At 38.4% G+C, this 23,196-nt stretch overlaps 1 pseudogene; it reads right to left on the reverse strand.

Moving 5' to 3' along the window:
- Positions 1-13,045: 13,045 nt before the first annotated feature.
- On the reverse strand, positions 13,046-13,611 carry LOC130886531 (60S ribosomal protein L11-like; annotated as a pseudogene).
- Between the last annotated feature and the right edge of the window lie 9,585 nt (positions 13,612-23,196).

The raw sequence follows: 23,196 nt of genomic DNA on the forward strand, positions 1-23,196 counted from the left end.
GACTTAGAGCTAGGGTCATATGATTACAACTGGCTTAGTTTAACAGGTTGTTTTTTAAAAAGATTACCAATATAAGTTGTTATCAGTGTTTTTGATCTTGGTCATTCGTATAGGTATAAGATGGAATTACAGAGTTGTTTTGATTTGCAGTTCTCTGATGACTAAGGATGTTGAACCTTTTCTTAAGTGTATTTCAGCCATTTTAGATTCCTCTGTTGAGAGTTCTCTGTTTAGGTCTTTCCTCCATTCTTTTATTGGATTATTTGTTCTTTTGAAGATCAATTTCTTGAGTTCTTTGTATATTTTAGAGATCAGACCTCTGTCTGATGTGGGATTAATGAAGATTTTTTTTTACCATTCTGTAGGCTGTTGCTTTGTCTTGTTGACTGTATCCTTTGCTTTACAGAAGCTTTTCAGTTTCAGGAGGTTCCATTTATTAATTGTTTCTCTCAGTATCTGTGCTACGAGGGTGATGACAGCTTATGCTGGAGAGGTTGTGGGGTAAAGGGAACACTCCTGAATTGCTGGTGGGAATGCTAGTTGATACAGCCCCTTTGGATGTTAGTGTGGTGATCTCTCAGAAAATTAGGAAACAACCTTCCTTAAGACTCAGTAATACCACTTATGGGTGTATGTCTAAAGGATGCTCAATTGTGCCACAAGGACATGTTCAGCAACTTTGTTCAGGATTGTTTGTCATATCCAGAACCTGGAAACAACCTAAATTCCCCTTGATTGAAGAATGGATAAGGAAAATGTGGCCGGGCGGTGGTGGCACACACCTTTAATCCCAGCACTCGGGAGGCAGAGGCAGGCGGATCTCTGTGAGTTCGAGGCCAGCCTGGTCTACAAGAGCTAGTGCCAGGACAGGCTCCAAAGCTACAGAGAAACCTTGTCTCGAAAAACTAGAAAAGAAAGAAAAGAAAAGAAAACAAAGAAAATGTGGTACATTTACAAAATGGAGTACTACACAGCAGAAAAAAAGACATCATGAATTTTGCAGGCAAATGGATGGAGCTACAAAACATCATTTTGAGTGAGGTAACCAAGACCCAGAAAGACAATTATCACATGTACTCATTCATAAGTGGTTTTTAAACATAAAGCAACAAAAACCAGCTGACAAATCACAATCCCAGTGAACCTAGACAACAATGAAGACCCTAAGAAAGACATCCATAGATCTAATTTACATTGGGTAGTAAAAAATGACAAGATCTTCTGAGTAAAATTGGAGCATGGGGATCTTGGGAGAGGGTTGAAAGGGAGGGGAGAGGCAGGAAGGAGAGCAGAAAAAAATGTAGAGCTCATCAAAAATCAATTTAAAAAAAGAAAATCCAAAAAGTTACCAAATATTTGAATTAATGTTCTATTGTTATCCTGAATTCTTAAAGACAGTCCTTTGAACTTGAGTTTTAAAACTGCAATTCAAATGAATATAAAGGAATTATACAAGTGATACACACACTGCCAACAAGTATTATTTCAAAATACTTGACAACTGTTTGCATTTAAAAGACCAGCATGGGTGCCCATTACCAAAGGATACGTCGCCAACTCAATCCCTAATCTAAGGCTCAGAGAACATCACAGAAGATGGCGTAGAAAGATTGTATGGTCAAGGGGACCAGAAAGTTTATTGTGACACTGTGCCTTTTAGATATGTCAGGAAAGCTTCACCCATGAAATCTCAACAATATGTTTGCCTAAACAAAGACAACACAAGTTTTCATGCCAGCCCAGAGTTTATGTGGGGATTCTCAAAGTGTCCTGTCCCTAGATTAAGACACACAAGCAATTATTAGCTACTGAGAGACAGACAATCTATCTTCCCAAGGAACAAATGCCCTGATAGGTTATCCAGTCACAAGTGGTCATCCCTCAATACATGTACATGTACATGTACATAGAAACACTTAGTGGACTCAGCTGGTCATATATTTTTATACCATATGCATGAATAAGATGTCGTAAATATGACAGGCAATGGGTGGGATATGGGAAGACTTAGAGGAGAAAAATGGGATGAAACTGATATAAATACAGTACTCATGTATGAAATTCCCACCAAAAAGTTAATATAAAATGAAACTCATGATGTACTGAGAACACAGTATTGCAAAAGATCCAAAGTAACCTGGTATTCAATAAGATCAAAACAACAACAACAAAAAAAAATCAGGGTTTTTGTGACAGAACTATGATGAGAAGTCACACTGCCCTCTGAACAAGAACTGTCACTGAATGTTGAATAACACTTATTTTATTCTGGGAGTGATAGACAATTGATGATCTCTCGGGTATTCTTTGTTGGCTGAGTTGCCAGCCTGTGAATTAGCTAACCAACTACCATAATACTGATACCTTAGAAGAAAGGGAATGACAGGGTCACACACAGTTATTTTCTCTGTAATTCCTCATTATCATCAAGTCAGAGGTAGAATGCATTCACGAGATGTGCAACTATCCCAGTGACTGAACTACATGTCACTTTCATGAGTGGTCTCTCCCAGCGACGAGAGTCACATTTGTGTGAGTAGATGAACTTGGAGCATAGAAGACCCAGTATTCTTCATTCCAGATGAACTTCAATTGCTGTTAAATTAGTGATTAAAAACTGAATTGCAGGATATAAAGATGAAAAATAAAACACATGATAACATTTAAATAAATTTTTCGAGATAGTTGCTAAAAATAAATTTAAAAGTCACTGAGCTACAGACCCTAAAATAAAAATTTAAACCTCTATATTTCAATATCTTTAGTAGGTTTATGTCACTGGTTTTCCAACTGAGACTTTGCAATTTCTGTTTTCATTGAACTTGACTGAGCATGTAAACTGTTCCAACCGTCAGTGCTATAGTCACGACAAGCAGCGGTTCTCAGCAGAAGCTCTACAGTTAGGAATCACTGTTGAAACTAGAAATAAATGGGCAGATTCACAATTTGGATCAGGACTCTACCTTCTGTATTGAATACTATTCTCACCCTATCTTTGGTTGCTAATATTAAGAATATGTTTTGCTTTATTTATTCCTTGTGTGTGTGTGTGGTGCATGTGCACAAGTTCACACCATACATTTGTGAAGACCGGATAAAGGTGGTTGGAGTTCTCCTTGATTCTTCCCTGCTTTACTCCCTAGGCAGAGTCTCTCACTGAACCCAGAGCTCACATTTTTTTTTTCCAGTTAGGTTGGCAACCAACATAATCCTTTATATCCTGCAATTCAGTTTTTAACCCCAATTTAACATCAATTGAAGTTCATCTGGAATGAAGAATACTGGTTCATCTATGCTCCAAGTTCATCTACTCACACAACATAATCCTTAGATCCCAATAATCCTTAGATCTCTAGGGCCCTCTGTGCTTGGTTCACAGGAGGGCTCAGGACCCTGTCTAGCTTTTACAAGAATCCAAACTCCAATCTCCTAGGCTACGCAGTAAAGCCTGACCACTGAACCTCTCTCTAGCACCAAGAAAATGCTTTATATAGTACAATTATTAGATTCTGAGAATCACTATATTACTCATTTTGCATTTTATTCATTTTTCAGGAAGAAAATACCAGCACAATGTTTGTACCATGTTTGTTCACCCAGAGTTGATTTCGTCTTACCTGATTGTGCCTATCACCTCAGTGTCTCCCGTGATACAATCCTATCCTCACTTGCACGTTGATTGTATATGGTGCCCCAATTCCCCAGTCAAGCTCAGACTAAGTCAGCATCCAGTGAGAACACTATGCCCCAAATAATTTAGTGAAGGAGCAAATAGCCGTGGAACTGATCAGACTGTTGTTCTCATATAACCATTATAATGGTAAAGGGGTCGCATTCTGAGTTATAACCTTAAATTCCAGCTCTGGTTGCTTACTTGCATTTCCCAGAGATAAACAATCATGTATCTGTTATCATATAGCCCTGTCTTCATCTTGCCAGAATGGGGCTGTTTGCTACAACGACTGCAATTTATTGTTGTGAGAGAAATGATAGTTCTTATAATTGAAAGTGATCAGAAAACACTGGGCACAATTTCTAAAGGTAAGAACAGTCTGAATCTGTCTTCAAATGATGTAGTCCCTGTCTTATTCAGACATCTTCAAATCCTATCTCCTTCATGTAGCCCTATCCTGAGCAGTGAAGACTTTCGCCCCATAGATTGCACTGCGCAATTGACTTGCTGTCTCGTGGGTATGTGAGGAGCTCCCTCTCCTCTGGTGCTTCATGTATCATGTGGTGCCAGAGGCAGTAAGAATACAACATTGATGGACCAGTGGACTGATCCAATATGGCAAATCCTATATTCCTGTTTGGGTACAAATGAATAACCTCATACAGCTCTGCACACATTCAACAAAATGATGAAAAGGAGAGAGAGAGAGAAAAAAAAACAAATGGAATTTCCTGATCATTGCATTCCATTTTATTTTTCTGTTTTAACTTTGTAAGTGAATTCAATGTCTGTACAAGGCAATTGATGGCTCTAACAGAAAATGAAAGAAAAATGTTAAAGCCCCAAACCACACTCTGAACACAGTAAGGCAGAATTCTTCCTTCTTACTGAAATCCACTGCTGAGCTCTTGCCTCTTAGCTTTCAAAAACCATCTCAGCATTAAGGGCCAAGGGATTTTGGATTCCATAAGCCAGGGCTGCCTCAGATGACAATGCTGACTGCTTATATTTGTGAGTACCCTAGGAAGATCGCTGAGAACAAAAGCTGAAGAGTCGCAAGCTCTCAGGTGTCTCCTAAATCTTCTAAAAATGAGTCTTCCAGTTAATCACTTCACCTCCATAGCCTGTCCTGTACTTAATTTCAACTTCTAGTTTCCTGGAATGTTCTTTGATTTGTTTTTTACCCAATCTCATCCTTACACTGTGTAATTTTTATTTTTTGTCTTGACTTCCAGGTATCAACCCTTCCCTAAGGAACACAAACCAGTTACTGAGTTTCCATACTATGTACTATATATTGGTGGCTTGATATGATGTTACTCTACATTTTAATTTTGTTTTTTTTTACAAATAAATTGTTATAGTTTTCTATTTAATGTGTTAATTAAGAGTAAGAAAATAATATCATCTATAGCTTTTTGAATAGTTTTTATGCCAGTTCAGAGTTGTTTTTCTCCCTAAAGTAATTTTATGAGCAAGTATTTTATTTGTTTGTTTATTTGTTTTTTTTTCGAGATACGGTTTCTCTGTAGCTACGGAGCCTGACCTGGAACTAGCTCTTGTAGACCAGGCTGGCCTCGAACTCACAAAGATCAGCCTGTCTCTGCCTCCCGAGTGCTGGGATTAAAGGCGTGCACCACCACTTCATTATTTTAAAAAGTCAGTAGATAGGACCATGACTCTATTCAATCACAACCCCATGAGCCAAGTTAAAAGATCAGACCTTATGAGCTGCAGAAGGGGAGCAGAGACAAGACAAACAGGCAACAGGGTGGCTGGGCATCAACCATGTTTGCCACCTGGGAGACACTGCTGTTAAAAAAGAAAACAGCTCATACATACCTTAATGAGAGCATTTTACATAAGTCCAGATGGGGGTTACACCTCAACCTTGAGGTGAAAAGTCCCCTTCAGTTAGTTAGAGCCTTCTAGTCGGAATGCCTTAAATCTTGAGAACTGTTTTCTCCCTTGGCATTCATGTTCCACTCTCAGTAGTGAATACATTAAAAGTGGATACACTTGCAGTTGGGTGTTTAATTTCTGGTTTTTATTTTCTTCCCAAATGTCTGGTATTGGCTTTATGGCCGATCAGAGTAGCTGGGTCCTAGTCAACATTTGACTATGGCCTGTAACCATCAACTTGAGGTTAGCAGGCTTTCTGATGGGAATTATTAGTGTATGGGAGAATCAAAAAGCAATCTGCTTCAGTGAGAAGTGGATAAGCTTTGGGGGTCCAAATCCTTTTATCTATGGCTCACAATAATTGTGAGAACAAATTTAATAAAGTTTGCATATACTTGAGGCAAAATAAACCTCCATTCTATTGTGGAAATAGCTGTGAAAACCAGATCGTACCAACAAAGTACAGCAATGCTGGCTGGATCAGCCCGAGTCTTGCCTGCTTCTCTGTGGTCTCGGAGCCCAATTTGAACCTGACTTCTACGACAAGGCTGCATTCTTACAGGTGATGCACAGTGATCACAGTGCCCATAACTAACTTCCTTGAGCAGCTTCCACTGCATACAGACTTTCTTAGCACAGCTCCAAAGGATCAAAACTGGATTATGAGGAGGAGGATGTTCCCCAGCAGGCAATATTTATGTCAAGGAGGGAGCTTTGCTCTCTACCCTCTCTGCAAGAATAATAAGGAAGAAAAGAGTCTGAGCCATGATTCTCAAAATGGCAGGATGTGGGCAGGATCCAAGAAATACACCTTTCTAATTCCCTGGAAATTTATGTGTCTATGCTTAAGTATCCAATTAGCAGGCACAGATGTCATTTTGCATTAAAAAATGCAGGGCTTTACAGCTGCAAACCAGCTGTGTCCATAAATCTCCCCAATTACTTTCAGAGTTCTACCAAGACTTGGACCTGGATCTTCTGAAATCTGTTATCCTCAGAGTTACAACAGGCAAAGATTGACTGGCATATTTTGTTGAGGGCGAAATTGTTTTCTTTAAAGAAGGATAGAAAATCAAAACAAATATGCCATGGAAAGATTCAGAGAACTCAAAAGAGAAATATAAACTGCTACCCTAAAATTCCTGTGAGTTGCAGTGGCCCTACCTAGTGGGGCTTTGCCGTGGTGCTACTCTGTGCTTCTTTTCCCTTTGGCAGCAGCTTGCTAAGTGCACGGAAAGAACACTTAAAGCACAACTAGGGCACCATATCCTTGATTCATTTAACTTTCACTGGTGTCAACTTAATGAGCTCTGATGACCATTTTGAGCAGCACAATGGGTCACCATGACACTCATATGTAATTAGTCAGCAATGACAGTCTCCAGGCTTCTCGCCAGTCATGAAGCTTTATACCATTCACTTTTCCAGGCTGCAGTTTTGATAGGCAAATGCTAATGATTATTTTTATTTTAAAGTATTGTTGAATGATGAAATGTGCCATGTGCTTTATTTAAACTCTTCTCTAAAGCAATGTACATCTTTAAACCTTACTTCTATTTATTTTTGCTTTTTTTTTTCTTTACTCTCCCCTTTCTAATCTCATTTTATATTTTCTCTCTCTTTTTCAATGTTTGGACACAAACTAAGAATCAAAAAAGAATTATGACATTAGCGGTGTCTTCTCTTCAGGATTTTGTCATACCTATCTTTTCAACACATGCAGGGTTCTAAATGAGCAAGTTATACAATGTAATATAGGGTATATGCAGCAGATAGGAAGTAGTAACCAGCAAACCTATGGAACTCGGAGCATTTATCTTGTTATTATAATATTCGTTGAGTATGATAGACATAAATCATTAGAAATCTTCTTGAAAGAAAAAGTGATTGTTGCTGGGACTGGAAGAATGGATAATAACAAGATAGTAGAATTAAGCAAAGACAGGGAGCAGAGAAAAGGGCTGTAAAGAGAGGGAAAAAACATAAGGGTAGAAGCAAGGAGAATAACAAGAAGAGGAGAGGAAAAGGGGACTAGAGGAGAAAACAGATGAAAGAGAGAGGAGTGGGACAGAAATACAGGATGTAGAAACAGGTAAAACTGTAAGATTATTTTAAATTTTCAGTCTTATTGTCATTAATATTAGAAAAGCTTAATAGCTGATGATTAGAAATTTAGTAATTCAAATGAAGGAAATCTAATCTTTATGAAGCCGTGATTCAAAAAGTTTAAAAATAGATGTGGATATGCCTTAGCTGGTAGAGGCATAACTAGTCTACAAAAGACCCTGAGTTCCATCCCAAGCACTGAATAAACCTAGTGACTTGGCATATGCCTGTATTCTCTGCACTCGGAAGATGGAGACAGAATAATAAGAAGTTCAAGGTTGTCCTAGTGCCATATTGAATTTCAGACCAGTTTGGGATATCTGAGATTGTCAGAAACTATATATAAGAAGAATAAATAATAATAAAAACTTTATTGCCTGGTGCAGAAGAAGACAACCCTGGGCTGGTTTTTAAACTTTCTCCTATACCAACTCTGTCATAAATATTAATCATATAATGCAGGAGGATTCGAAGATTCGTCATATTTTCAGGAGTCTTTATTGTAGTCACCTCTGCCCTTACATGCTCCATAGTAGTTTTTTTTTCCTTTTTTTGTTTTTTTGTTTTTTTTTGTTGTTGTTGTTTGTTTGTTTCTTAGATAGGGTTTCTTTGTGTAGACTTGGCTTGGGTGGCCTGGAACTAGCTCTGTAGTCCAGGATGGCCTTAAACTCACAAAAATCTTCCTGCCTCTGCCGCCTGGGTTCTGGGATAATAGGTGTGTGCTACCACTATCTTGCCAATGCTGTCTTGGTCTCAGTGTAAAAATCACATTCCAATCTCTTCTCTGTCAGCTATACTTTGTGATGTATCTCTTTTCTCCTGCATTCTCCCTAGGTTTTATCAACATAATGTAGCTCCTCTTAACATTTTGGCCTGTGTTTATAGAGCCATAAGCATTAAGCTTATACATGAAGTTGACACTTTCATTATGAATACAGAGAAAAAAGTAACAGAAAAATTAGTCAAACAACTAAAAGACCCTAGTTGGTGGAGCACAGTGGAACACATCATTATTTCCAGTACTCTGAAGGAAGGGACAGGCAGATCTCAGTGAATGTGAGGCTAGCCTGGCTTGAATAATAAGTTACCCAGGACTATATAATAGAGAGATGATGTGGGATTCTCCTCTGTATGCTGAGAATATGTTTTATTGCCATTGGTGAATAAAGAAGCTACTTTTGCCCAATGGCTTAACAGAGTAACAGGCAGGAACTAGGTGGATCAAAGAGATGCTGTGTCGCTCCTGAAGAAGAGAGAAGCCTGGGAACCTTGCCAGTAAACCATGATCCTCGTGGTAAAATACAAAATAATAGGAATGAGTTAATTTAAAAGTTAGTGAAAAATATGATTAAGCTATTGGCCAAACTCTATTGCAATTAATATAGTTTCTGTGTGATTATTTTGGATCTGGGCAGCCAGGAAACTGCGAGAAATCTCTGCCTATGGAGAGACCCTGTCTCAAAATAAAAATCATAGCCACCAGAAAACCTTTTGACTATGTGATTAAAAATGACTAAACAAAATAAGAATATGTGTGTTAACTTTGAGAGCCCATGTAATTACTAGACTTGAGTTTGTCCAACCATAGAGAAAGAAGAATGGAATGACAGTATAGGAAATGAAATAAGGATTCATTATTGAGTGAGTTGATAACACCCATACCTGGTTATGAGATTCAAACTACTGTGTCTCCTTTAAAAGCAAAGTGTTCACGTGGATGTTAATGAAGATATTGACAGAAGAATGGCTTCACTGTGCAGAATGTGCCTGAGATGAATGCAGGGTAAAACCCAGATGAACATCAGAGACTCAATATCAGAAAGGACTGGCCTGTAACACAGATAACAAAATGGTCTTTCTCACATCCTCCAGATTCGGGCTTCTCCATGAACTCCAGAGAAGCATTGCCAGCACCTTTTGATACTATTCTGCATACCTTTGGAACTTGCAACACAAGTTCATGCTTTATGGTTTAATTTAAGTCTCAGATACTGGGTTCAATAGCTCTTTATTAAAAGCCTTTTATTTTCATAGATTCTATATTAGAGTGATTTTTGTGGAATGAGTATAATCATTAAGTCTTTGAGACCTGTGTGATTAAACATAGCAGGGCTGTTAACCAGACTGACTGCTGACAGGCAATACCTTTTCTGCCTTTCCTTACCATCCCTTAAACATGATCATTAGTCATTAAATAGACAAACTCATGGCCTAACTACAGCTCAGAGCAAACACTGAAAAGTAAAGACTGTGCAGAGGGTGAACACAAAATACATTTACTTGTGTTCCCTGATGTTTGTAAGACAGTGTTGACCTATTCGTAGAAATGTGCTTTTTACACTGTTCAGTCTCTTCACTCTCATTTGGAAGAGAGTATGTGGGCATTATTCTCTCCATTTGAGAGATATATAAACTAATGTCCAGCAAAGTGGGTGTAATGCTGAAGGTCTCTAAGTAGAACAATAGTGGAGAGGAGAACCCATCCAACCAGGTGCCTTAATGAGTAAGCGATGTCAAATATGGCATCCAAGAAGATCAGGTGAGTTTCTGCCTAGGGGAAGTCAAACAAGCCTTTGTTTAAATAATTGTCATATCCTTTTGTCCCCATACATATCAGTTATTAAAATGTGATGCCCTCTGTACTGTCAGAGATTTCTAAGAAAAGCATTGTTACTTGTTGTGGTCAGGAGGGTTTGTGGAGAGTTAAATTGCGTGCCATCCTGTGATGACAGCTGGCAGTCAGCTGTGATTGCTGCACAATGCATTTCATGTGGCTGGCAACACTTGCATTAAGGTCAATTAGTTTGCCAAAATAGAGACTCACAGCCGAGAGATGCTTAGTACGTTGCATTGATGTTTGGCAGGAGAAACAAAACTGAAAAACCTACATAAGCTTGGTATGCCAACTGGTGGGTGGCCTTATCCATGCTGCTGTAATGTGATTCGATTCAATTCAACAAATATTTATTGAGTCAGTAGATGTGCAGAGCACTGTGCAAAGGGCTGAGGGACTGGCAAGGCAGCACAGCCCACAACTACAGCCTTAGAAGATGTTCCAACAACAATAGATGTACAACCAAGAGAGACTGCTTGAACATCTGTGCAGATAGTCTTCACGTCTCTGTCTGCATTCACCATTGTTATGAGCTTGGTAGCACCACTATGTCAATGAAAAGACTCTGTTGAGGAGGAACGGAACACCGTCATACACTGGGTAGTTTTCCCATTCTGGAGATTTCATTGCTAACATGAAATAGGATTGGTCCCTGCATCTTATTTTAGTCAAAATACTGCTCAGCAGTGAACTGTGTTGCTTCTTGTGGAAGGGCACATTATCTCTTGCTTCCATGATACCCATGTGTGATCAAATGTTGGGCCTCCATAAATATGGGCCTTGAGGGAAGAAAGCAGTACATCAAAGAGATTCCCAACTATATAAAGAGCTGGGGGCATGGTTCAGCTTGAAAAACACTTGCCTTGTGAATGTGAACACTTGAGTTCAGACACGCAGAAACAGTGGAAAAGGCTGGCAAGTAGATCCTGTCCACCATCCCAGAGATGAGGAAGCAGGAACTAGCACATCCATGGGAGTTGACTGGTCAGCTAACCTAACCCATTTCGCCCAGTTCCAGGCCAAGAGAGATTCAGTCTTAATCATAACACAGAAGGTGGCGGAAAAATGCCTAGGGTTGTCTCTGACTTTTACAAGAACCTGTATATGAATGTGCAGAGGTTATCTACATTGCATATGTGCACCCTTCCACACACACACACACACACACACACACACACAGCGGGTATTTGGGAAGGGTGATGGAGGAGTTAATTTCATTGGTTAAATAAAGAAACTGCCTTAGCCCTTTAATAGGACAGAAAATTAGGTAGGCGGAGTAGACAGAACAGAATGCTGGGAGAAAGAAGCTGAGTCGAGGAGTCGCCATGATTCTCCCACTCCAGACAGACGCAGGTTAAGATCTTTCCTGGTAAGCCAGCTCGTGGTACTATATATAATATTAGAAATGGGTTAGATCAATATGTAAGAGCTAGCCAATAAGAGGCTGGAACTAATGGGCCAGGAAGTGATTAAAAGAATACAGTTTCCGTGTAATTATTTTGGGGCATAAGCTAGCCAATGCGGGCGGCTGGGTGCCAGGGACGCAACCCTGCCGCTCATATTACAACAGAAGGGAGAGAAAGTAGCCACAGTAGAATGTCATTCAAGTGCTGAGATCTTTGCTTTGGTAACAAAACACAATAGAAAAGTGAGACAGCAAATAAGTACATAAGTTAGAATAATAGGCATCAGGTTAACATAAAAACCAAAAGATAAGGGTAAGTCTCAGTGAAAAACAACACTAATAAATGTGACTGCCATTTGTTATGCACTTAGAGAACAAATGTGGCAGACTCAGTGCAAACATTGTCTCCAACACTAAAAACAAATCAACAAAACTGCCATGCACATTTTAATACACAGCTCAGAATTCAACCAACTACTTGAGATGCTGTAAAGATATAGAAAACTACAGGTACAATCAGGTTTTTTTTTTCTTTCTCTAAAGCATATACTGATTACCACATAGGCTAAGTGAGAAAAAATATTTAGAAAACACTCCATTTCTAAGATGTTTTCTCTATCTACTCCACCTATTTCTTCCAAAAATGTCACCATGGACACCATCCCCTGGAAGAATATTGTTCTAAGACTCTGAACGAAGACCCTAGTATAGAGTATTCCCTGCTCTCAATGCAAAATACTGTACCGCACACAAACTCTGTCATTAACTATCTCAACTTCATCTGTATCAGGTACTTGGATTCATCAGTCTACCAGACAAACAGGTCTTATTCTCATTTTATTATTACTAGAGATTGAACCTAGATCTTTCCACATAATAAGAAAATATTCTACAACTTAATATATATATATTAGAGGTCTAGAAATATATCTTATATAATATATAATTAATATTATATTAATATTAATAACCACACATATTGTATAATTAATATGTTATATTAATTATATATAATATTATATATGATAGATTCCATTGAAACTATGATTGTCGAATCTGAGTTTTTAAAAACATCATTTTCTTTCAGTAGGGAATCTTTCTATGATGCACCATTTTAGTTTGACAATGTAAGAATAGTCCAAGTGCTTTTATAGCACATATAATGATAATATATAATAATTAATTTTAAAGATGGTTGTGCAGTCAATCCTAACTCAAGTCCTGGAGACAGCCTTAGGTTAAATTACAGTGAAACCATCTGCTAGATAAGGGTTCAAGTTGCTTTATCTGAGTCTCTAGCTTCTCAGCTATAAAAGGGTGATAATAAACAGAATTGACAAGATCTCTATAATTTTTTTTGAATTTCTGAGAAAAATTTTATTGGCCTTGTGGATAAAATGTATTTGCCAGGAAGGATGATCCCATCATATTTCTGCTGGAACCAGCGCATGACTTCCTCTTTGCTGATTCTGTTTGGCCCCAATGCAGCTTGTCCTGTGCTTCTTGTCTGTGATGCTGAAACCTGCCCTGCCCAACACCACATAGAAGTACAGGCCATAGATCCCAATGCTTGGGTAATATTTGATGCCCAAAGCCGAAATTCCCAGTATCTGAGAAGTTATTCTTCCGCAACTCATACTCCCGCACCTTCAGGCCTTTCTCCAGAATTTCTTCTGCCTTGGCTCCACAGACAGTACAATGAACAGCGATCTTTTCATTTCTCCTGATGTCGAAGGGCCTCTCGGTGTACCTAGCTTTGGAAAAGACTGGTGTCTGGCCTGTGAGCTGCTCCAGGACCTTGGCTGCCGGGGTCAGTCTGTCCCCGCTCTCCCCAACACAGATATTGAGGCAGAGCATGCGGATGCGAAGTTCCCGTATGGGGTTCTCCTTTTCACCTTGATCTTGCGACATGATGGAGAACAGCGATCTCTATAATTATTAAACACAGTGATGCTTGGCATCAAGAATGAGCATAGGAAACAGCCCTTGGTTTTACAGTGCTATTTTTGGAAGCAAAGATCAAATGGCAAGATACACAGAGAGGAAAACTGACACCAGGCTGACGTGACATTATCTTTATTTTATTTTTTATTCATTTTATATATCAACCATAGTTCCCCTCCCTTTCCTTCTTTGTCTCTCACCCACCTTCCCCCAATCCACCTTCATCGTCTCCTCAGAAAGTGTAAGACCTTCCATGAGGAGTTAACAAAGCCTAGCACATTCAGTTGAGGCAGGACCAAGCCTCCCCCCCCCCTCCACTCCCACAACAAGGCTGAGCAAGGCATCCTGCCATATAGATTGGGTTTCAAAATGCCAGTTCATGCACTAGGGGTAGGTCCTGTTTCCACTGCCAGGGGCCACATGCTGAGGGCCTGGTTGAGTTGCATGCAGGCAGCTATTAGTCTAGCGTCTGTGACCTCCAGCAAGTTCAGGTCAACCTTCTCTGTGTGTTTTCTCATCATGATATTGACCCTCCTCCTTTGCTCATATAATCTCTCCTCCCTCTCTTCAACTAGAATCCCTTAGCTCAGCCTGGTCCTTGGATGTGGTTCTCTGCATCTGCTTCCATCAGTTACTAGTTGAAGGTTCTATAATGACAGGTAGGGTAGTCACTAATCTGATTGTAGGGGAAGGTCAGTTTAGGAACCCTCTCCACTATTGCTAGGTATCTTAGTTGCAGTCATCCTTGTGAATTCCTGGGGATTTCCCTAGCATCAGATTTCTTTCTAACCATGTAATGGCTCCTTCTATCAAAATACCTCTTTCCTTGCTCTCCCAGCTCATTCATCTCCAGATTGTTCCCTCGTCTTCTCATCCCCTATCCCCTCCTGCTTACTGCCCACCCTGCCCCTAGGTTATCCTGGAGATATCAAATATTTCCCCTTCTCAGGGCAATCAATATGTCTGTCCCTCTTAGTGTCCTCCTTGTTGCCTAGCTTCTCTGCAGCCATGGATTGTAGTCTGGTTATCCTTAGTTTTACATCTAGTATCCACTTATCAGTGAGCATATACCATGATTGCCTTTCTGAGTCTGTGTTATCTCACTCAGAATGACTTTTTTCTAATTCTATCCATTTACTATAAATTTCATGATGTTATTGTTTTTTTTTCCAGATGAGTAATCCTCCATTGTGTAACTGTACCATATTTTCTTTATGCATTATTTGGTTGAGAGGCATCTAGGTTGTTTCCATGTTTTGGTTATTACAAATTATGCTACTATGGACATAGTTCAGCAAGTGTTCTTGTGGTAAGATTGAGCATCCTTTGGGTAAATGCCAAGAGCATTACTACTGGGTCTTGAAGTAGATTGATTTCCAGTTTTCTGAGAAAGTGCTATACTGATTTCCAAAGTGGCTGTATAAGTATGCCCTCTCACCAGTAGTGGAGGAGTGTTCCTGTAGCATGAATAATAACAACCCAGTGAAAGATATTGGGGTTCAAGCTGAAGATCAGAAAAGCAAAACAGTTAAGCCATCAGAGAAGTCTTACCTCTACCAAGGTTGGGTGGCTGCAGACTGAGCCCCAAGCCTCTCTCCTCTCATTTTTTATCCCCCTTCGGAGCTGGGATGAAAAGCCCCACACCCTCTCAGACATAGGCTCTCATCAGTGTTTTTGATCTTAGCTATTCTGACAGGTGTAAGATGGAATTTCAGAGTCATTTTGATTTGCATTTCCCTGATGAATAAGGATGTTGAGAAATTCCTTAAATTTCTTTCGGTCATTTGAAAAGCTTCTGTTGAGAATTCTCTGTGTATATCTATAAGCCATTTTTAAATTGGATTATTTGGTATTTTGATGTCTAGTTTTTTGAGTTCTTTATATATTTTGGAGATCAGCCCTCTGTTAGATGTGGGATTGGTGAACATATTTTCCCATTTCTTAGGCTGTTGTTTTGCTTATTTAGCATGTTCTTTGACTTACAGAAGCTTTTCAGTTTCAGGAGGTCCCATTTATTGATTGTTGCTCTCAATATCTGTGCTATTGGTGTTACATTTAGGAAGTGGTCTGCCATGGCAGTGTATTCAAGGCTACCCCCACTTTTTCTTCAGACAGGTTCAGAGAACCTGAATTTATGATGAGCTCTTTGAGACACTTGGACTTGAGTTTTGTGCATGGTGCTAAATATTGGTCTACTTGCAATCTTCTACATGTTTACATCCAATTATGCCAGAACGATTTGTTGAAGAAGCTTTCTTTTTTTCCATTGTACAGTTTTGGCTTCTTTTCAAAAATTAGGTATTCATAGATGTGTGGGTTAATGTCAGGGTCTTCAATTCGATTCAGTTGGTCCATTTGTCTGTTTTTATGCCAATATCAAGATGCTTTTGTGACTATGGCTGTATCGTAGAGCTTGAAGTCAGGGATGGTGATGTCTCCTGAAGTTCCTTTATTGTACAGGCTTCTTTAGTTATACTGGGTGTTTTGTTTTTCCATATGAAGTTGAGAGTTCTACTGAGCTCCGTGCAGAATTGTGTTGGAATTTTCACAGAGGATGGCATTGAATCTGTAGATTTCTTTCGGTAGGATTGCCATCTTTATTTTGTTGAAGTGACATTATCAATGAACATATGTTACTTCATGTTTTTCTCTGTTGTTTCTTTGACTTGGAAGAGGTTATTAGATCTGCCATATCAGCCAGGATGTTGTGTGAAAACAAAGATTACCTTTAGTTCTTTATTTTTGTAGGTAGGTACTGATGACCTTGGGGTCAGCTGGATCAGAGGTCTGGCATCCTTATAGAAGGCTCCTCATCTGAAACTTCTAGCATCTATCTCTAAAGCAAAGGCAGCAATACGTACTAAAAGACTGGATGGAAATGTAGGCTCCAAGGCTAACCCTTGATCTGAATTCCTGTTTCAGTGTCTCCTGTCACAACAAAACCATTCAATTTGCCGTGAGCCCTTTTCCAACACGAGTCTCTTAATAGTAGCCTTAGCAACAGATTTTGAAATAGGAAGATTAAGTCAGAGTTCTCATAAATTTGCACATAAGTCTTCATATTAACTCATCAAAAGTGGTATTATTTAAAAATTGAAAAGATGCTACTTGTATGTTGGAGATAGAAGGAATTGATACTATTGACAGCTTTTTCCAAAAAGCTGTATAGTCTCAGATGTCAACACTGGACCAAGATTGTGCCTTAGTCGGCAAGGTCTTTTCCTTGCAAGCAAGAGGACCTAAGTTTTGTCTTTAAAACTCCCATTAAAGAAAACAAACAAATAAAAAGACATGATGACATTACTGATAATTCCAGCGCTAGCATGTGGGCCCAGGAAGATCTCTGGGGCATATTATCAAACTAGAGTTACCTCCAGGATGTGATCTAAGCCAGTAAGATATTATATCTCAGAAAACGAGATGGAAAGCTCCTACAGAGACACTTAAAAGTTAAGCTATGGCCTGAAAATGCAAAGGGAGAAAGAAAGGAAGAAGAAAAAAGGGGGGGAAGGAGAGAGAGAATACTTCAGATATTACCAGGGATAGGAATGAGAATTGTCATTGCACAACACTGCTGACTTTTCCTCTGAAGGAACCCTAGTGTTCTGCGATTCATTTTAAGGTTCTTGAGTCACAGTAGCTGGATTTTGTTTTTCCCAAAGCAGCTGTGTTCTTCTTCCTTATTGAATCATTGGCCCTAGTAGTTTCCTGACGATTTCTGTACACATTCTGACTTTGAGTAGTGGGTGCAGATACTCAGGAGTGGAGAGAAAAATCATTTTCCCACATCAATATGAATCTTTCTACACAGGTCATATAATACATTAAAGTTAGAGAAGCTTCTTAATGTATTGATTATCTACCTAATTCCACAATTAGAGTCACATAAAACAATGACTAAAATACTAATTTTTACTGGACTAATGAATTACAAATTACCTTGAATTTGGAAGGTGATATGCGGGGACAAAGATTTTATAGTGTAATGAGTTTTAATATATTGTCAGCTGCTGAGAATTTAGTAATTAGGGATTATTGATAAATATATTAAGCATAGTTTTGTATTTTATTTTTTGAAAATTTATTGTGTGTAGCATTTGTATCACCCCTTTCTTCCAACTCTTCCTGTGTCCCTTTCATTTCTTCTCAAATTCACAACCTCCTATCGTTTAATTATTATTGTTACACACACGCATGCATACATACACAGAGACATACATACACATTTATAAATGCAGCCTACTCAGTTCATTTACAGTTGCTACATGTAAATGTGTTCACAGATAGCCACTTGAGACTGGACAACTCTCAGAGGACTCTTCCCTGGAGAAGATTGGTTCGCTCTCTATGCCGATCTTCACCTGGATGTGCGACTTTGAAAGTTCCCCACCCACACTGTCAAGCTGACTGGTATTTCTAAAGTATTTCCAAAGTTGTTTCTTCAGAGAAACATCTCTGATACTATCATATTCAGATTGTTTTTGTAAAATTTGCACATTAAACTAAGGTCCAAAGATGGAGAGGATTTAATATCATCACTCATATGGATAGCAAAAAACTATCAACAAAGATTCTAATGCTAATACTAGATCATCATTCCTCTTATTGTGTTTTGTGCAACATCAAGTATTGTAATCATACGATTTTTGTATTAGTAATATTTCCATCCATTCAATTGTGTTTTTAAATTTACACTTGCATATATTGATAGAAATATCAACGGTATACTATTATATCACATGCTGGTTTCCCGAGTAATTTTTTTTCTTCTATAATACTCAATTTTACATCTAGGGTTACAGATGTTTGTCAGCAAATATGGGCTTATGCAACGTATCAGTAGTTTTTCACATTATTAACTGAAGGGGAATTATGTTTGTGGAATTACCTGGTTTTATGAACCCACTATATTTTATGTCCCTATAAGAATTCTTGGGGATACTTTTATGAGAGAATATACCTTATTTCACTAAAATACTTCTGTTCTCATGGTTTTTCCTATATGATGTTCAGGATCATTAAACACAAGCTATTTAGTGTCTTATCTTGGATCTGTTGAAGCCAGAAGTTGAGACAAGAAATAAAAATGGGAAAATGAGAGAGACAAGAGAAAATGTGGGCAGGGTATGGTGGCCAACTTTGATATAGCCAGTGTTTACACTATTCTGGAAAGGTCTAATTTTCTGTATTTACAAGCATATGTTGCTATTTGTGAGGTTTTCAATATTTAAAACCAAATTCCAAACATTCCACTTTGTTTCTAATATCAAATATCAGCGCACAAGCACTCAGTTTGATCCTTATCAAAAATTCAGTCATTACACTGCATGTTATTTTCTATTTGAGATTATAATATAATTACATCATTTAAATCTTTTCCTTCCTTCTCCCCCAAATATTCCATCCCTCACTCTCTTTAAATCATACATTATTTTGTAAAAAGTATGTATTTCTAAATATATAAATGTAATTTAAATTATGTTTATGTTACTTATGTATGTGTTTTCAGGTCTGACCACTTGGTATTGGATAAACAACTGGTATCCCATGAAGAGGACTATTTTTTCAGCTGTCATTATTCTCTATTTGCCTGCAATTCTTTGTCTAGGGATTATCTCTTCCATGTAAGAGTATCTCTTAGCATTGTCCTTGGTTAGGCCTTTTTTAGATAGTCATGTTGATGAGAATTCATGGGGGTAGCTTCTTTTGATATTTTTAGGAAACACAATCTTATAGCATTTTTCCTGTTCCTCTAGATTTTATAATATTTCTGTACCATTTTCTGCAATGATCCCCTGAGCTGAAGGTTTGGGAGTTGTATTATAAATATATTAGTTGGAACTGGGTTCCACAACTTGCACTTTGTTTGGCTGTGGTTTTCTATAATTCTTGCCATCTGTTGCAAGAAGTGTTCATTTTTAAAAAGTATGACATTACCAAGGCCAGTTGGACTGGGACTGATGGAGCATGTGATCAAACCGAATTCTCTGAAGGTGGCTGTCAATGAGGGCTGACTGAGAAGTCAAGGACAATGGCACTGGGTTTAGATTCTACTGTATGGATGGGCTTTGTGGGAGCCTGCTTTGTTTGGATGCTCACCTTCCTAGACCTGGGTGGAGTGGGGAGGACCTTGAACTTCCCATGGGGCAGGGAACCCTGACTGCTCTTAGGACTGGAGAGGGAGGGGCAGGGGGAGTGGGGTGAGTGGGGGGAGTGGGAGGGAAATGGGAGTTGGGGAGGAGGTGGAAAATTTTAATAAATAAAAAACAAACAAAAAACCAAAAAAATTATAATAAAAAAGTATGACATTATCATTTGGCTATGGGAACTCTATTTTGGCAAATATGTTCCCTGAAAAATCTCTATATCTATCAAAAATAGTGAAGAAAGACAACACTTAATAACATTCATCTTCAAATTTTGTGTGCTAAAAATATTGCACTTTAAGTCAAAGACCATATCACTGATCATTCTGGTAAAATATCCAGGAGCCTACAATCATGGCAGACACATATCGGGGACCAAAACAGCTGTTTAGTTTTTGTAGCGATTTGAATAAAAATGGCCCCCTTTGTCTATGAGGGATGACATTTTAAAGAGGTGTGATCTTGTTGGAAGAAACTTAGTGGTGCAAGCTTTGAGATCTCAGATACTCAGATACTCAAGTTAGGCCCAGTGTCTCACTGTCTCTTCCTGTTGCCTTTGGATCCATATGTAGAACTTTCTGCTACCTCTCCAGAACCATGTCTGCCTGAATGCTGCCATGGTGACCATGAACTAAAACTCTGAGCAGTAAGCTAATCTCCAATTAAATTTTATCTTTTCTGAGAGTTGCCATGGCTATAGTGTCTTTTCACAGTAATAGTAACTCAAACTAAAATAGCTGTACTCAAGACCAGCTAAATGAGAGCCAGTTCATGCCTAATACCATAAACCTAGCCAACTATCTGTGGATGGTAAGCTTATGGACCCTAAGGGAGAACTGACTATTGCTAATTTTCTAAACCAGCATAATTTCTAACTTCCTTCTGTAGACAGGTAAGTGGAGTTCTCAGTTCTTACCAGGGAAGGTTTTTCTTGTAGATGACAGAGATTCTTATAAAAACTCATAATTGGGCAAAATTGGATATGACACCCAACCACAAGTGACACATCTACAATATAACTCTTACACTCTAAAACACAGAAAATGTGATAGAAGAGGGGGAAGAAAGATTATAAGAACCAGAGGACTAGGGTATCTGTTTTGGGTTATTTATGTCTTCTTTATAAGCCAGGGAAGATATATGTGTCTTTTATTTGTGCCAGAATATATGTAGACATAAAATCTCAACAATATAATTATCTAAATAAAACTATCACAGTAACACCAGCAGCTGACATGCCAATGTATATGTCATATATATGTTAATTAGTTAGATGTTATATATATGAGATATTATATTTGTATGACAATAATTATAAAGAGATCATAAACTCATGAGAAAGTCTGCAGGACATGAGAAAAGTTGGAGGGGAAAAGGGAGTGCTGAAAAATCATGTAAATAGTATGCTTATGATTAAAATTCTGAAAACAAAAATTTCAATTACAAAAAAAATGCTTTTTAAACTCTGCTTAAATTTTTTTATGTACAGTCTCTGGTTTCTCTTTTTATAGCTCTATTTTTTTCTTTTAATAAATTAATAAACGCTCATTCCTGTTGATATACAATGACTAAAGAAAATGCACATAAAGAAATTCTTTCTTAACACGGTCTTATTTTGGCTTTTTTTTTTCTCCAAGGAATAAGGTGATATCGTTACAAGCAGAGCTGACTTGTGTTTCTAGTCTTTCTCTGATACTAATTAACTAAGCAACCTTGAGAAAGGCATCCTACCTTGCTAAGCCTTCATTTCCTTATCTTGGAAATGAGCTATAGTGCTTTCTATATAAGCCACCCCACAGAATTGTTTGAAAGAACAAACATTATCACACCAATACATTTTGGAGGTGCACAGCGCCATATAATTGGGACTGCTATCATGAATAGAAAATAATAGAGTCTCCGAGTAGGCAGAGCTAAGAAAGCATTTAGTGATACACTCTCATTTTAGTGATGGGGGTGCTGTATGCTAGAAGGTTACAAAACTTAGTCAAAGTCACAAAACTGGCTGGGGACACCACACCAGCAACCCATACATTGAATCTCCTGGCTTTATTAAAATTCTGGATTCTGACATGCATCCCAATTCATATGGCTTATCCAAATAATTACTTATCTTCTTCTGTTCCCCAATTATCTTTTTGTGACTCATGATGACTCTCCCATGATAACTGGTACAGGTCAGACTTGTGATCCTTAGCCACTATCTAGGCTACTAGCCCTTCAGAGACTGTAAAGTTAAGGTCTGAGCAGCTATTTTAGCCTGACTGCTAAACTACCTTGGAAATGACGACGACATCTTTTTTTCTTGTTTAGTAACCTACCCAACTATCCATAGGCATTAGTTCTAAATACCTCCCAGATGCTTCCACATCTGAACAGCAGAAGGATGCTTGATCCCTGTAGCTGTCAAATTCTCCAGTGTCTTTAGCCGTTTTCACCCTTCTGAGTGTCCTCTTTCATGCCACTGGTGAGCTTGCCCAGGAGCCGGAAGGTGATTTCTCATATATCTTTACCGCATACACACAGTGCATGGAATTTTAAGCACTGAAATTAAGTGCAAATTTCATCAGCAAATCCTGACCTGATTTCTTCTTTGTCACTTTTCCTTCTCTGAGGGACGTATTATGGCCTTTTATTATTTTTCATCAAGTAACTCTTATTTCCAAGAATAAGAAACACAAAATTGCTTGATTTACGAACCCTGCTCAATTCCTGTTTTTCATATTCTTAAAGAGGATGCTATATCTATTGCTCCTGAAGCTCATCCACCCAGTATGTCTTTTCACGGTGAAAAAGTCCCAGAAAAATCTAAACATTTTCCATAGCAGTAGCCAGATGAAACTCAAACACAAATGGCTGAAAGGCTCTGTGATAAGTTGGACGCACAGCCTGATGACAGGTGTTGTATATCTGCTTGTTTTATTTGCTTTCTTGTTCTTCCAATAACTATTCCCAATTTTGATTTGCATCGTCTATTCCCCTAAACCATACTCCTCGGGCTTTTATGTTTATAGGTCCCACTTCCCTTTTCATTCCTTTTATGTTCTTTTGCCCCTCTTTTCCTTCCCTCCCCAATTATTCTGCGAGGTTTTATTGACTTCAGCCATTGCTAGCTCTATGTATTTGAAAGCAGCCATTCACCACCTTCTCTGGAGAAGTACCAATAAAGTAAAAAACCATTATCACAAAACAGTTCCTCAAAGTTTTGTCACATCCCAGACAGCTTCATGAAGATATGAGGAAAGGATTTGTTTTGTTTGTATTTGCCTTAGGGATTGCTAAGGGCAACAGCCAGCCCTGAAAATATGGCAAAACAGGAGTTATTATGCTCACCTTTTTGGGGGGATGGGGGAGTGGTAGTGTCATTTTTTTCTGTGATCTATTTTTTTTTCAATTTGCTCATAAT

The sequence above is a fragment of the Chionomys nivalis genome, chromosome 14 (genome assembly GCF_950005125.1).
Source record: "Chionomys nivalis chromosome 14, mChiNiv1.1, whole genome shotgun sequence".
NCBI lineage: Eukaryota > Metazoa > Chordata > Mammalia > Rodentia > Cricetidae > Chionomys > Chionomys nivalis.